This window comes from Notamacropus eugenii, chromosome 7 (genome assembly GCF_028372415.1).
Source record: "Notamacropus eugenii isolate mMacEug1 chromosome 7, mMacEug1.pri_v2, whole genome shotgun sequence".
NCBI classification, from domain to species: Eukaryota; Metazoa; Chordata; class Mammalia; order Diprotodontia; family Macropodidae; genus Notamacropus; species Notamacropus eugenii.
This window is the reverse complement of record NC_092878.1, coordinates 122,802,154-122,814,232: the sequence shown is the minus strand read 5'-3', so window position 1 is coordinate 122,814,232 and position 12,079 is coordinate 122,802,154. Positions and strand designations below refer to the sequence as shown.

The 12,079-nt window shown below is 41.1% G+C and overlaps 1 protein-coding gene across 2 annotated transcripts in view; it reads left to right on the top strand.

Annotated features, from left to right (window-relative positions):
• Window positions 1-1,185: 1,185 nt before the first annotated feature.
• SGMS2 (sphingomyelin synthase 2) overlaps window positions 1,186-12,079 on the top strand; it is a 107,302-nt gene continuing 96,408 nt past the window's right edge. Inside the window, exon 1 of one of the 2 annotated variants that reach the window (XM_072622531.1) lies at window positions 1,186-1,322. The gene's annotated coding sequence lies outside the window, so the exon portion shown is untranslated. Of the gene's footprint in view, window positions 1,323-1,680; window positions 1,814-12,079 lie in introns of those variants that run through there. The other variant, XM_072622532.1, reaches the window with a different exon arrangement.

Here is a 12,079-nt window from a genome sequence, read left to right as displayed (position 1 = left end):
AAGTGTGTTTGATACAATAATACTGAAACCTTACACACTTAAAGTGGATTTTTTTTGGGGGGGAGGGATGCAGAGGACAGAATTCCCAAGCTCTACTAGTTTTCTGCCAGCTACCTTTATATGCATGTTGCATTATGAGTAAGTATTACTTCTGGACACTGTGAATCCACATAAATAGGAAAGCCAGTGCCACTTGTCAATATATCATTATTCTCTATTGGTTATGTGTACATGCCAAATGTAGAATTATAGCTCATAGTAAACACAATCTTTTGGGTCAGTTTTAAGTAAAAATTACCTTTTCAGACTCCTAGAGTAGTTAGTTTAGCCTGAAACCTATGTAACTTTTCATTCCAATAGAAACCTTGGAAGCTGCCACCTCTAAAACTATCCTATGTCTAAAAAAAGGTGATTTTTTTTTTCTAGAGTAACACAACTTCCAATAATAGTGTTACTGATGAGTGCATGAGAAACCCAGGCTGGCAGGACACACGCGCGCGCGCACACACACACACACACACACACACACACACACACACACACACACACACACACACACACACACACACACACACACACACACACACACACACACACAGAGTTTGCAATGGAAAAAAGCTGTTGGGGCTCCTTTCCTTCAGCTAGAGGATTCAGCCTAACCTTGTTTGGGGTTGTTTATTTTGGTTACCAGTTTCTCTTCCTAAATAAAAAACAAATCAATCCACAGTTCGAATGATACAGTTGTTAGTCACAGAAAGAGTAATAATACCTGATTCTCATTAAAACAGAGAGCTGTGAACTGGAGCAGCCAGTTCACGCCTGGGGACGGCTGACACACTCGCGGGAGCTGTCAAGGAGCCTTGGTCCTAAATAGGGGCGACCGCGACAACCCCACCAGCCCCCGCCGTGCGTGGGTCGGGAACCTTTCCGGGCTCTCCAGGCCAGCTCAAGCCCTCCTGATCTCGGCGAAGGGAACACCCTTTAAATAAACACGCCTGCCCCTGCCTCGCGGTGCCCAAGGGTGGGGGAACACTCCCTCCGCTGTCATTTCCTGCAGCAGGCCCGGGGCTGGGGCGGACCGGGGCGCGGGCCGGGGGTTCCCTCCTCAGGCCCCACCCGAGGCTCTCGGCCGGGAGTGGCGCTGGCAGAACTTTCCCGGGGCCGGACCGTGCAGCTGCGCGGTCCCCGGGACACCGAGCCAGAAGGAGGCCAGCCCCCAGCCGGGGAAGGGGCGGGTCAGGTGGGCGCTCCTGGAGAAGTCTCACCGGTTTTTCAGGCTCAGCCCGGAGCCGGAATAGCCACCGCGATCGCGGCTTCTGCGGGTGAGTCAGGGTTTGGAAGCAGGGGGCGGGGGGAGAGCGGCGAATGAATGATGTCAGGCGCGGGGCGCGGGGCGCGGGGAGCGGCTGCGGGGCGCGGGGCTCCGAGCGCGGAGCCGACGGAGAGCGGGGGCGCCGGGGGCTAGCTCGGGAAGGAGCCCTGCCCTGCCCAGCCCGGCCCAGCCCGGCCCCGGAGCCGCCCGCGCGCCGCTGCCGCAGTACCCAGGTGCAGCGGGCGGGCGGCGGCCGAGGGGCAGGCTGGCCCCGGAGCTCGCAGCCGCGGTCACGGTCACGGTCGCGGTCGCGGGCGGGCGCCTGAGCCTCCGAGCACCTGGGGAGGAGCCCGGGGGCGGGGGCAGGAGCGGGAAGAAACTTTGCAGCGGATTCTCTTCCCCCACCCGGGAACCGGGAGCTGCTGCAGAGCGCCCGGAGGTGGCCGCGCTGCCGCGCTCCGAGAAGCAAGTGCCTTTAGCCGGGGAGCCCCCGGGGCCACGGTTAGTAGAGGGTGAGAGGAGGAGACGGGGGAGGCGGGTGGGTGGAAGACCCCCGGGAGAATCGGCTGAAGTTTGCCTGCTGCAGAAGAAGACGGAGGAGGGGGGAGCGGAGAGCTGATCTGTGTGCCCCCCGCCCTTGGCATCCCTACTTTTCGTGGGGGGTGGGAGGAGGGTCCTGGGCTCTTTATTTTTATCACCTTCTTCAGTACTGGAGGGATTACAGTTCATTCATTTGGAACCATTTTAGGTCAGTTGTGACCGTGCTCACTCCCATTCTGCTGAAAGCATAGATTAGACCACAGCTTTCCCAAGGCCACCCGAGAGGTTACTGGCAGAAATTAGATTTTGATAGGAAGTACCTTACTATTTTTTCTCTTCTCTCCCCCCTCCCCCCGCCCGCCCCTTTTTGAGAGGCACTGGTTATAAAATAACAGCACAGCTCTAGAAATGCCAGCCCAGAAACCTCCTCAGGCTTTGGCATTCCAGAGTCGCCTGTTTGTTAGGTAAAGGGGATAATGGACTTTTTACCTTCGGTTTTTGTACCTATGGACTTGTGCCAGCCTCTATAGGAGGTCTGTGTGTCCCTCAAGGGCTAGTAGGAAATAGATGGCTTTTGAGAAGCCGCAGTTACTGTTTAAAATAATCCAACTATTGTGTCGCACCTGTTAACTGTATCCTGTGATCTTTCCGTTTTAAGAGTCTGGAGCTCAGGGATGAAGCCCCATTTCTTGCTGCAGGGCCTGCCTCTTGCACTGGGTTTTGAGAGTAATTGTAACAGGTCGTTACACCTCTTTAAAAAGTGAAGAGCTTCGTGAGGAGCTGTCTGTTTTCTGAAACTCCAACTGGGCTGAAGTGATGTCCGTGTAGACTCAGGTTTCCTTCTTGCTATTACAGCTGTTGATGGAGTTGAACTTGTAAGAATCCCTGTGTTAGGATATATCCTCAAGGGCTTTCTCAAAACTTGAACAGAAGCGGTTTTTAAAGTGAGTGGTGAATTGTTCCACTCATTTCAGCTGCGAATCCTCTAAAATACTAGCCCTGCCACGAATATTTTGTTTAAATAAGGATTCATTTTTTTTGAGAGGGAATAATCTAATATTTGGGGAAGAAATGAAATGTTTTAGATAAGTGGAGAATTCAATTCCCCCTTCCACAGGTCCTTTTTCTAATAGGCAGTGCTAAAAGTTTCCTATTGGAGTGGTATCCTCAGCTGACTAATACTGTTTCTTTGCCACAGTGGTGTTATTGAATGCTTTAACAATAACATTGAAGTTAGCTTTTTCTGAATTCACTTAATAGGCTGACACACACAAACCTGAGGGAGTGGAAGAGTCTCTATACTAAGAACACCATCTTTTTCCCTGCTCTTTCTTTCTCTAGCACATATCCAAAACTCTAAAGGGAGTTATTTTTGTATTTTTTCAGCGATCATCTTACATTTGCTCATACCACATCTATAAATTTTAAAGCTCAGTGTTTTGGTGAAAAGGTTGTGGAAAACCTATACAAAACCAAAGTTTTATTGTAATGGGAGAAGGTAAGCCAATAAAACTTGGATTATTTTGAGTACAGTTTCATATATGAAGCTGGAAGCTACTTCAGAGATCATTTAGTCCCATCTTTCATTTTACAGGTGAGGAAAATGATGCCAAAGAACTACTGAATAAAAGGTGAACTTGAATCCAAATCCTAACTCTAAACCTAGCACTTTCCCTCTCTTCCCCTTCCCTTGTCTAGCCAGATTAAAAACTAATTGGCAAATATTTAACAAAATAAAAACTCAATAAAACTTACCACATTTTAGAAGTAAGTCAATATACAGCTTGAAGGGATCTTTATGTATGGATTTGTGGCCCCATTTCTATCTGAGTTTGACATCACTGCCCTAGCTTCACGATAGCAGAAAAGGTACCTGCTTATAGTAAAGGAAGTCTTCTCACCTGGCAGTTCCTCTGTGCTAATCAAATCACAGATCTGGCCTCCATCCCTGCCTCTTGTCTCATTCACAGCTCTGAGCAGTATTAAGGGTCTGGGTCATGTTGTTGTTGTTTTTTTTAATCATATCTGAACTGTGGTTTTCATTCTCTGCTCTAAAATGCATAATATGTTAGAATAGGCATCTGACTCAACTGTGTAAGGGCATTTATCAAGTAAAAACTTATTGTTGGTAATTTTTGTCACTGGTCAAAAACTTCTCTGGAGAGTAAGTACTAGGAACACTGCTGATTCTAATAAATAGTCTTCCTTTGATCTGAGTTATTGAAATATGAAAATACTGCTGGAACTTATTTTAACCAATCAAGTATTTATTAATTCAGTTTCATAGCACCTCTTGGTTCCAGGCACTATGGTTAAGCATTGAGGATACAAAGATAGTCACCCTCTGAGAAACTTACTTTCTATGGGGTAGATCAGACAGCAGTTACATATGTGGGTAGTATACAAAATAAAACCAGTTGATCTTATGAATCACTACCTGTAAACTTGTAAACAGTTGACAGTAATCCACTTACGTGTCTATTTATATATAGTAAATGCAGTAAAAGTTTACAGTAAAAAAAACAAGGCCACAAAAAAAATTGAAGCATAAATAGAAAAACTCATTTTTTTTTATCTTTCATTTAATGAACACATTTTGAATACATACCATATGGGAGACATTGTGCTAGGTATTCTGAAGGATAGAGAGATGAGTAAGATATTTTCTTTGTCATTCATTAATGAATTTATAGTCTAGTAAGGAAGTGAAAATGAAGATAGCTAACCATTACTGGATAGAATGGAATGTGAGAAATCCAAAGTTCTGTGGGAGTTCAGAGGAGAGAGGTATCCCTTTTGACGAAGGGAATTAACAAAGTCTTTCTGAGAGAGGAAGTTTTGTAAAATGAACCTTGTAAGATGGGAAAGAATTGGATCAAAGGTTGAGAGGGATAAAGAGAGAAAGGCATTTCAGAGGGGAGGAACAGCGTGAACGAAACCATGGTGCTTGGAAGTTGGGGACACAGGATGATGTGTTTGAAGAATGATGAGTACTTTGGCCTGATCATGGACTCATAGAATGGTTAATGCTGTAATGAAGTTTAGAGATCTAGTCCATCAGTTTTCAAACTTTTGGGGCTTAGGGCTCCTTTATACATGTAAAATTTATTGAGAACCCCTCCCCAAAGTTTTTGTTTATGTGGGTTATATCTGTAAATGTTGACTGAAGTATTATTGTGAAAATTGTTTCAACCTCAAGGATCCCTTGAAAGGGGATCTCCTAACCATAGTTTGAGAACCAATAATCTGGTCTAATGTTCTCATTAGATTAAAGCTTAGAGAGAAAGTAACTTGCTGAAAGTGAGCCAGGAGAGCACAGGTCTCCTGACTCCCAATCCAGTGATGTTTCTATTCTAGAAAGGGCTACAGAATGAAATAATGGAAGGTAAGGCTAAAAAGATAGGTTAATGTCAAATTATGGAGGACCTTAAATGCTGGACTTTAGAGGGTTAGCGTTTATTCAAATGGGGATCCATTGAAAGCTTTGATCCTAAGTAACGGTACATTAGGAAGAAGAACTCTTTGTTGGTTACAGTTTCTCGATGAATAGACTAGGGCTCATTACTGATGATTCATATCTGGGCGAATGAGCAGTAGCCAGTGTTTAGAAGTGAATAGATTATTTGCTGTAGCAGGTAACAGTGAGGGTTTTCAAGAGAAGCCACAAAAGATGTTGGTTCCATTTCAGAACTTGTCTTTCCATATTGGTGCAGCTACAATCCAGAGTTGTGCAATGGTTGTCTACTTGCTGAAGGGACTCATCACCTAGTTGTACGTTAAAAGCAAATTGACCTTTGGTGAAAGACTTTGAGTGAGGGTAAGAAAGAAAACTGAGATTTAAATACAAGGAGGATGAATATAGTTTCACTTTTCAGACTTGTGGGGATCAAATATGACAAAGAGTTGTACCTTGTACAAAAGAAATAAACATGATTACCCCAAATGGGAATGCTGGACATAATCCTATACTTATATTACTAGAAGAATAGATTTCAGGGAGCCTACATAAAAGTGTCTGTATGTGTGTATAGGGCCGGGGATGGTTACCTCATATTCTATGGGGAAAAACTAGTCTTATCCTTGAGTGGTAATGTGAGAAGAAATGGAGATAAAAAGAGGGCCAGAGGTCTTATGTACTTGAAACATTTTATCAATTAGGGATTCTTTTAGATTTCTTGCTTTTCTATTCATATAAATACCCCAGGGAAGTTTAAACCTATTGTATTGTTCATCTCCTGTCTTGGATTATTTTAGATACCCCAAATGCCCAACATCTACATGCTTTAATGGATCTATGACCTCAGTGAGGAAAAGACCACTTCACTGTCTAAGCTTTCCCATTCTGTGCAAATTTTGTTCATGTTCTCTCAAAAATCCTTCTTCCAGACTTTGCTCATCATGGACCCACCAAGTAATTGTCAGTGGCAAAGTTTGCATTACACTTCACCAATTTAAAATTAACCAATTTAGGGAAGCCAGAAAGAGAAAATTGTATACATTGACTTCCCAATGCAAATGTACTTGAATTCAGAACATGTTTAAGAATCTACCAAATTCACTAGAAGCTTTGCTTGCACTTCATGGGTGCCAAGGCAGCACTCAAGCAGTTCATCTGTTTATTATCTCTCACTTTTATTGGTCATGTATAATCATTTTCTGGTCACACATTTTCTTAGTAGCCCCAGCGCCATTTCTTATGCATAGGTCAACTTCAGAAATGTCTTACAACCCGCTGGTAGCCATTATGTGTATTCCCACTGTTCTTTGGGCCATTAAAAACTTTGATTTTTAGGAGATTGTGGTGTTAGTATGTGCAGTGTGTAGTTCAAATAGGAAAGGATGGAATTTTGAATTGAATTTTGGTCATGAGAGGGGAATCAAAGAAAGTATTTTTGGACCATTGCAAACTTAAGAAAGGGCAGGTCAAAGTAGGCTGACTTGGGACTTCTTCCTGCAAAATGAATATATGACAAGAGGATGGCTGTTCCCAATAACTGATTTATGAAACTTGGCCCTTGGATTCCCCTAGTTTTAGAATTAGAATTGAGACCAAATAACTGAACTTTCTTTCCCTCCCCTTCCCAGAATTTTACACTATTGTCTTCCCTCCTCACTTGATTCATGGAGTGATGATGATGATGATGATTTTTCTGGTGTCCTGACCAGAAGTATGATGACACCTTGACTCAAGGTTATGTAGTTTTTCATCTTCTTAACAGTTTTCTCCTGCATTAATTCATAAACCTATACCAGAAGATGGAATATGAATATGTATGTATGTATATACAAACACACCCACACCCCAGATGGGTAAGAACTATAACCATTGGAGATTTAAAAAAGCAATCACAGCATTGATTCTTTGCACTATGTCTTAAGAATTCTTATTCCAAAGGCTTAGCATAAAGCTCGTTTTTGTAGTTTGGGTGTATAATGAACCTGCGTGTAAGGGCATATACATACATTCAAATCAAAGTTAAGTACAAGTCGTGTCATCATCTTCCTGACATCATGGTCCTCTTCAAAAACGATGAACAAACCCAACAGCAACAACATACACACATGCTTTAAGGGCTCAGCTGTCACCCCTGGAAGCCTTTAAAAGCACTATTAACATAGGGTCTACTGAACTCCCAGTAGACACTGGCTTGATACAACACAAACGCTACTGTCCCTACAGATTAGTCTTCTGGGAGAATTATTGTACCATGAGCACTACTGTCTCAGAAAATGCTGGGGGACTTCAGGAACTAAAACAGAAACTGAGGAGGGTTATGTAATACAAATGCCAACTGTCTTCTGGGATTTGCATTTGCTGAGAGGATTGTTTTCACTATCTTGGGCATTACTGTCTCAGGAGCTGCTCACGAACTTTAACAATTATAGAAAGCATTATTTTATCTCTACAGTGCAGTACTATTATTTCTTCAGCAAAAAATATTGATTATTCTTCTTTTTAAACATCTATGTTTATTCTGTTGAGAGAGAAAGAGAATAAAAAAGTCATTTTTTGGACAGAAGCTATAAGCATCTAATAGGCATGACATTTATATTTGGACTCAAATTGTCTTTTTTCGCTATGGCTATGTGTGTGTGGTCTGTATATCAGTACATACACTTAATATTTATACATATTATAGAATATTTTAAACATTATAATTTAGTGAAATACTATATCCTGGGTCATATCCAGTCATCTTGATGAATATCTGGTCACTGGATCCAGATGGCTCAGGAGGAGAAGTGAGGCTGGTGACCTGCACAGCCCTCCCTCACTCAAAACAAAGTCAAGTGCAAGTCATGTCAATATTTCTCTGATGGCGTGGTCTTCTTTGGCAACGAAGGATGAACACAATATCATATTAGCAAAATATGTGCACGTTATATACATTTTTATATTGTAAGTTTATAAAACACAAATGTATATGCTTAGCACAAAATTATTATATAACCATGTAAGCATGGAGGGGAAGTACTGGAACAAAGGTGAAAAGATTAACAGTGCTATATGAGGACATTGTGAAAGAATGAACACAGTATTTTATTTTGAATATCATTTCCATTTGGCATTTACTTAAAAAAAATTTTAAGAGAATTTTGACTATAGGTCAGGACATTTTTGGAAATAGTAGAACATCAACCTGAATTTTGTAGTATCTTAGTTACCATTTTCTAGTCTAGGAACAAGTCTGGCTAACCTTCCTGTGCATGGTACATATCTAAAAGAGATAAAACTACAAGATTCTTTATTCCTCATACTTAGAAGATACTCCTTTTGTAGCTTAAGGAGAATATATGACACACTTAAAGTTTCTTTGTTTTCTAGACCCTGTTTAAAAGTTATTCAAAATTTCTCCAAGTAAAACTTTGGGGAAAGTTTATAAACCTGGGATATTTGTTGTGGGTGAACTAAGTAGCCATTAATAATTCTATATTCCTGCCTCACTATTAACATGTAAAATTAATTTAAGAGACACTGAAGAGAGAGAATATAAAATTTTTTTACTTACACATGCTCATGCTGGTGTACAGGGCATCCGCAAATATAAGCTTTATTAATTTAAAATTGCACTAAGTCTTTTGGGACATTCTGTATTTGGATACAGAGTATGTGCTTGAGCCAGCAAGGAGCAGCAACAGAGTTTCATAAGAATGATCAACAACAGGCTATAACATTTATTTATTACATGCCACATCCTGTGTTTTGAGACTGAGGATGCAAAAGCAAGAATCCCTACTCAAGGAATTTCCATTCTAAGCAGAAGTTCTTAACCTGAAATCTTGATATATTACAACCTGTATAAGGAGAAAAATTACATTTTATTTTCATGAATCTCTATCAACTATAGCATTTCCTTTGATTGTAGATGTTAGCAAACATTATTTTGAGAAGGCTTGATACAGGTTTCCCCAAAAGCCAAAAAAGATAAAGAACTCCTATTCTAAAAATGAAAATAGCCTCTGCACAGAGTATATTCAAAATAAATGCAAGGTGATTTTTTGGCCAAGAGGCAATGGCAGCTGAGGGAATTAAATAGGTCTTATAGGAGAAAATTAGGAATTTTAAGATGCCAGCAAGAAGACCAGTTAGACTGGACCAATTGCTGATGAAGGAGAATATGCTATATACTAAGTCTAAAAAGATTGGCTAGAGGCAGCTTGTCAAGAACTTTAAATGCCAGAGAAATTGGCATCAGTTTCTAGAGTTAAATTAGGGAGCCCCTGTAGTTGATTTAGTAGAGAAGTGTCATTGTTAGATCCAGGCTTTAGGAATGTCACCCTTTCTGCTGTGTTGATGATGGGCTGGCAGAGGTAGAAACCTGAGGCAGCAAGGCCAAATAGGAAGTTATTGAAGTAACCCTGACCACAGGGGCATGAAGCTGGTGTTTTGGATGGGAGTAGAGAGGAGGGCAAGGTTGTGAGAGATATTTTGGAGGTGTAGTTAGTTACAGAATTGACAAGACTTGGCAAAAATCTTGTCACGTTTTGGAATAAGAACATTTAAGTAAATCTGGAATCCATGTGGAGCAGAGGATTGTGAAAGAGGACACCATCCCTCCCACCACTCTAATGGGCAGTGGTGGTAGGGACACTTCACTCTCCCACCCACCCCATTCACGAATTTTTGGGTTTTAGAGCTCTAAGCTACTAGTTCAGATTAGCGATGGGATAGAGGCCATTGAAGAAGGTGTTTGAGAAGAGTTGAAGTGAGCCATTGTTTTGTAGGCATGTAGAATTTCTTTAGTGGAGGAGATGGGGTAGCTTTTTGGATCTTTGACTCCAAATCAGTGTGTTAATTTACCATGTTCTGGTCTGACCCTTGGTAGTAAATGGATAAAGGCTATGTAGTGCCCCTCTGTGAACAAGGTCAGGGAGAATCCTTTCTTTAATAAGGATCAACAGACAATGGATAGGCTTGTGTTTTATCGAATTCTCCCAAGAATCACTTAGTTTACTTTGTATTTTGGAGATAGTTTACTGAAATTAAGGGAAACAATCTGTCCTAGATGTAGCAAAAGTAACATAAATGGAAACCTTGTAAACTATATATCAAAACATTTGAAGCAAAGAATAGGTAGGGATGAAAGTTTTGATGATTTTAAAGTTATATTCAAGAAAAATGAGTTAGCTAATGAGTTAGGCAGTGAGGAAGGAAGAGATAGGCTATATACACAGTGATTTCATGGAAGGAGCCTTGCCTAGCCTGTGCAGACCGGCTCCAGTCTTCTCTTTAGACTTGAAGACTTACAGGGAGTGGGAAGGATTGGTGCTAAGAAGGGACTGGTTCAAGGTCACCTAGTCCCCAAAAAACGAAACTTGAATCCAGGGCTTACTATCTTGGAAACTAGTTTTTTCTCTACTTTGTCAAACTTCCTTTCATCATAACCTGTTAAAATGTATCTAGTATTAGCTCAGTTGGGAAGATAAACTCTGGCTTTGGGATTTGTAACGTGCAGAAATTTTTTGAGTCTGGAAAGAAAATGTTTTCACATAATCTTTGGGACAGACTCATTTTTAAAGCATTTTGCTTTATATGTTGAAAATCACTTTTTGCTATTTTGGGAACATGATAATGTTCTGTTGTAACTTGATTTGCCAACTCATTTGGTAGATTTAAGTTTGGGTGAGAAGTTGAATCTTGTAAGCATTTATTAATTATGTGCCAGGCTCTGTGCTAAATTCTAGTGATAAAAAATAAAAAAAAAATCAATAGACAGTCCCTGCCCTCCAAGAGAAAAAACTTCAGAAATATTTGACTGGACAAGATTGAAATATCCCACAAGCTTCCCTAATTCCTTCTACTTGCAAAGAAAATTTCTGATTATGACTTAGTTTCCCTGATGCACTGGGTGAAAAACATGAATATTCTGGCCACTAGATAGACACATTTTTCCCCACTGTAAATCAACAAACTGATATTCTGTTTTATAACTCAATCTTTTGAACTTTATTAATGTAACTCAGTTCCCCAAGTTTAACTATCCTAAATAAAGTGATAGAATTTGTTTCTGAAGCTGCAAAGTTGCAAAGGTTCTAGACATTGGTGCCTTCCTCCCCTGCTCCCCCCCCCCCCACCATAGAACCAATTAGAAACAACCAGTTGAGCTTTCCTAATAAAGGTCAAACACCCTCTCTGAATTAGTCACATCCCCAAATGACTCTGTGGTACATCCATTATCCAGTGTCAGGGAGGAGATAAATGCTTTTCTGGATTTCTGTGCCATTGCTCTTCAGATACTCTAAATCAGTGCTCATTTTTAAAAGAAAATTATGTTGACTCAGATTAAATATTTAGACCTAAAAAGGGGGGGGGGGGTAGTTGAGAGAAAGGTTCTGCTTCAGTAGGAAAAAACTAAAATGTGGTCAGGCAAAATATAACATTTGAATTAGTTTTATGATTCATTCCATTTGTATGCAACCTGAGAAATGACTCCTGGATTTAAGGCTCAGAAGAATTGCTTTGGTTCCCAGTGAATGACTGGACTAATTCTGCAAAGTACCTTCACATTTGATCATCATAATTACCCACCCTGTGAGGTGTGGGTTACTGGCATTATGGACCCTGTTTTATTGATGAGAAAGCTAAGACACAGATTCGTTGAGACTTGGGGTGGAGGGGAGGGCTGGAGAGAGGGCATCACACATTTAGGGTCAGAGGTGGGATTTGAAGCCTAGCACTTGTTCCACTGCACTACAGTGCTTCACAGGATGTATAGGCATAAAAAT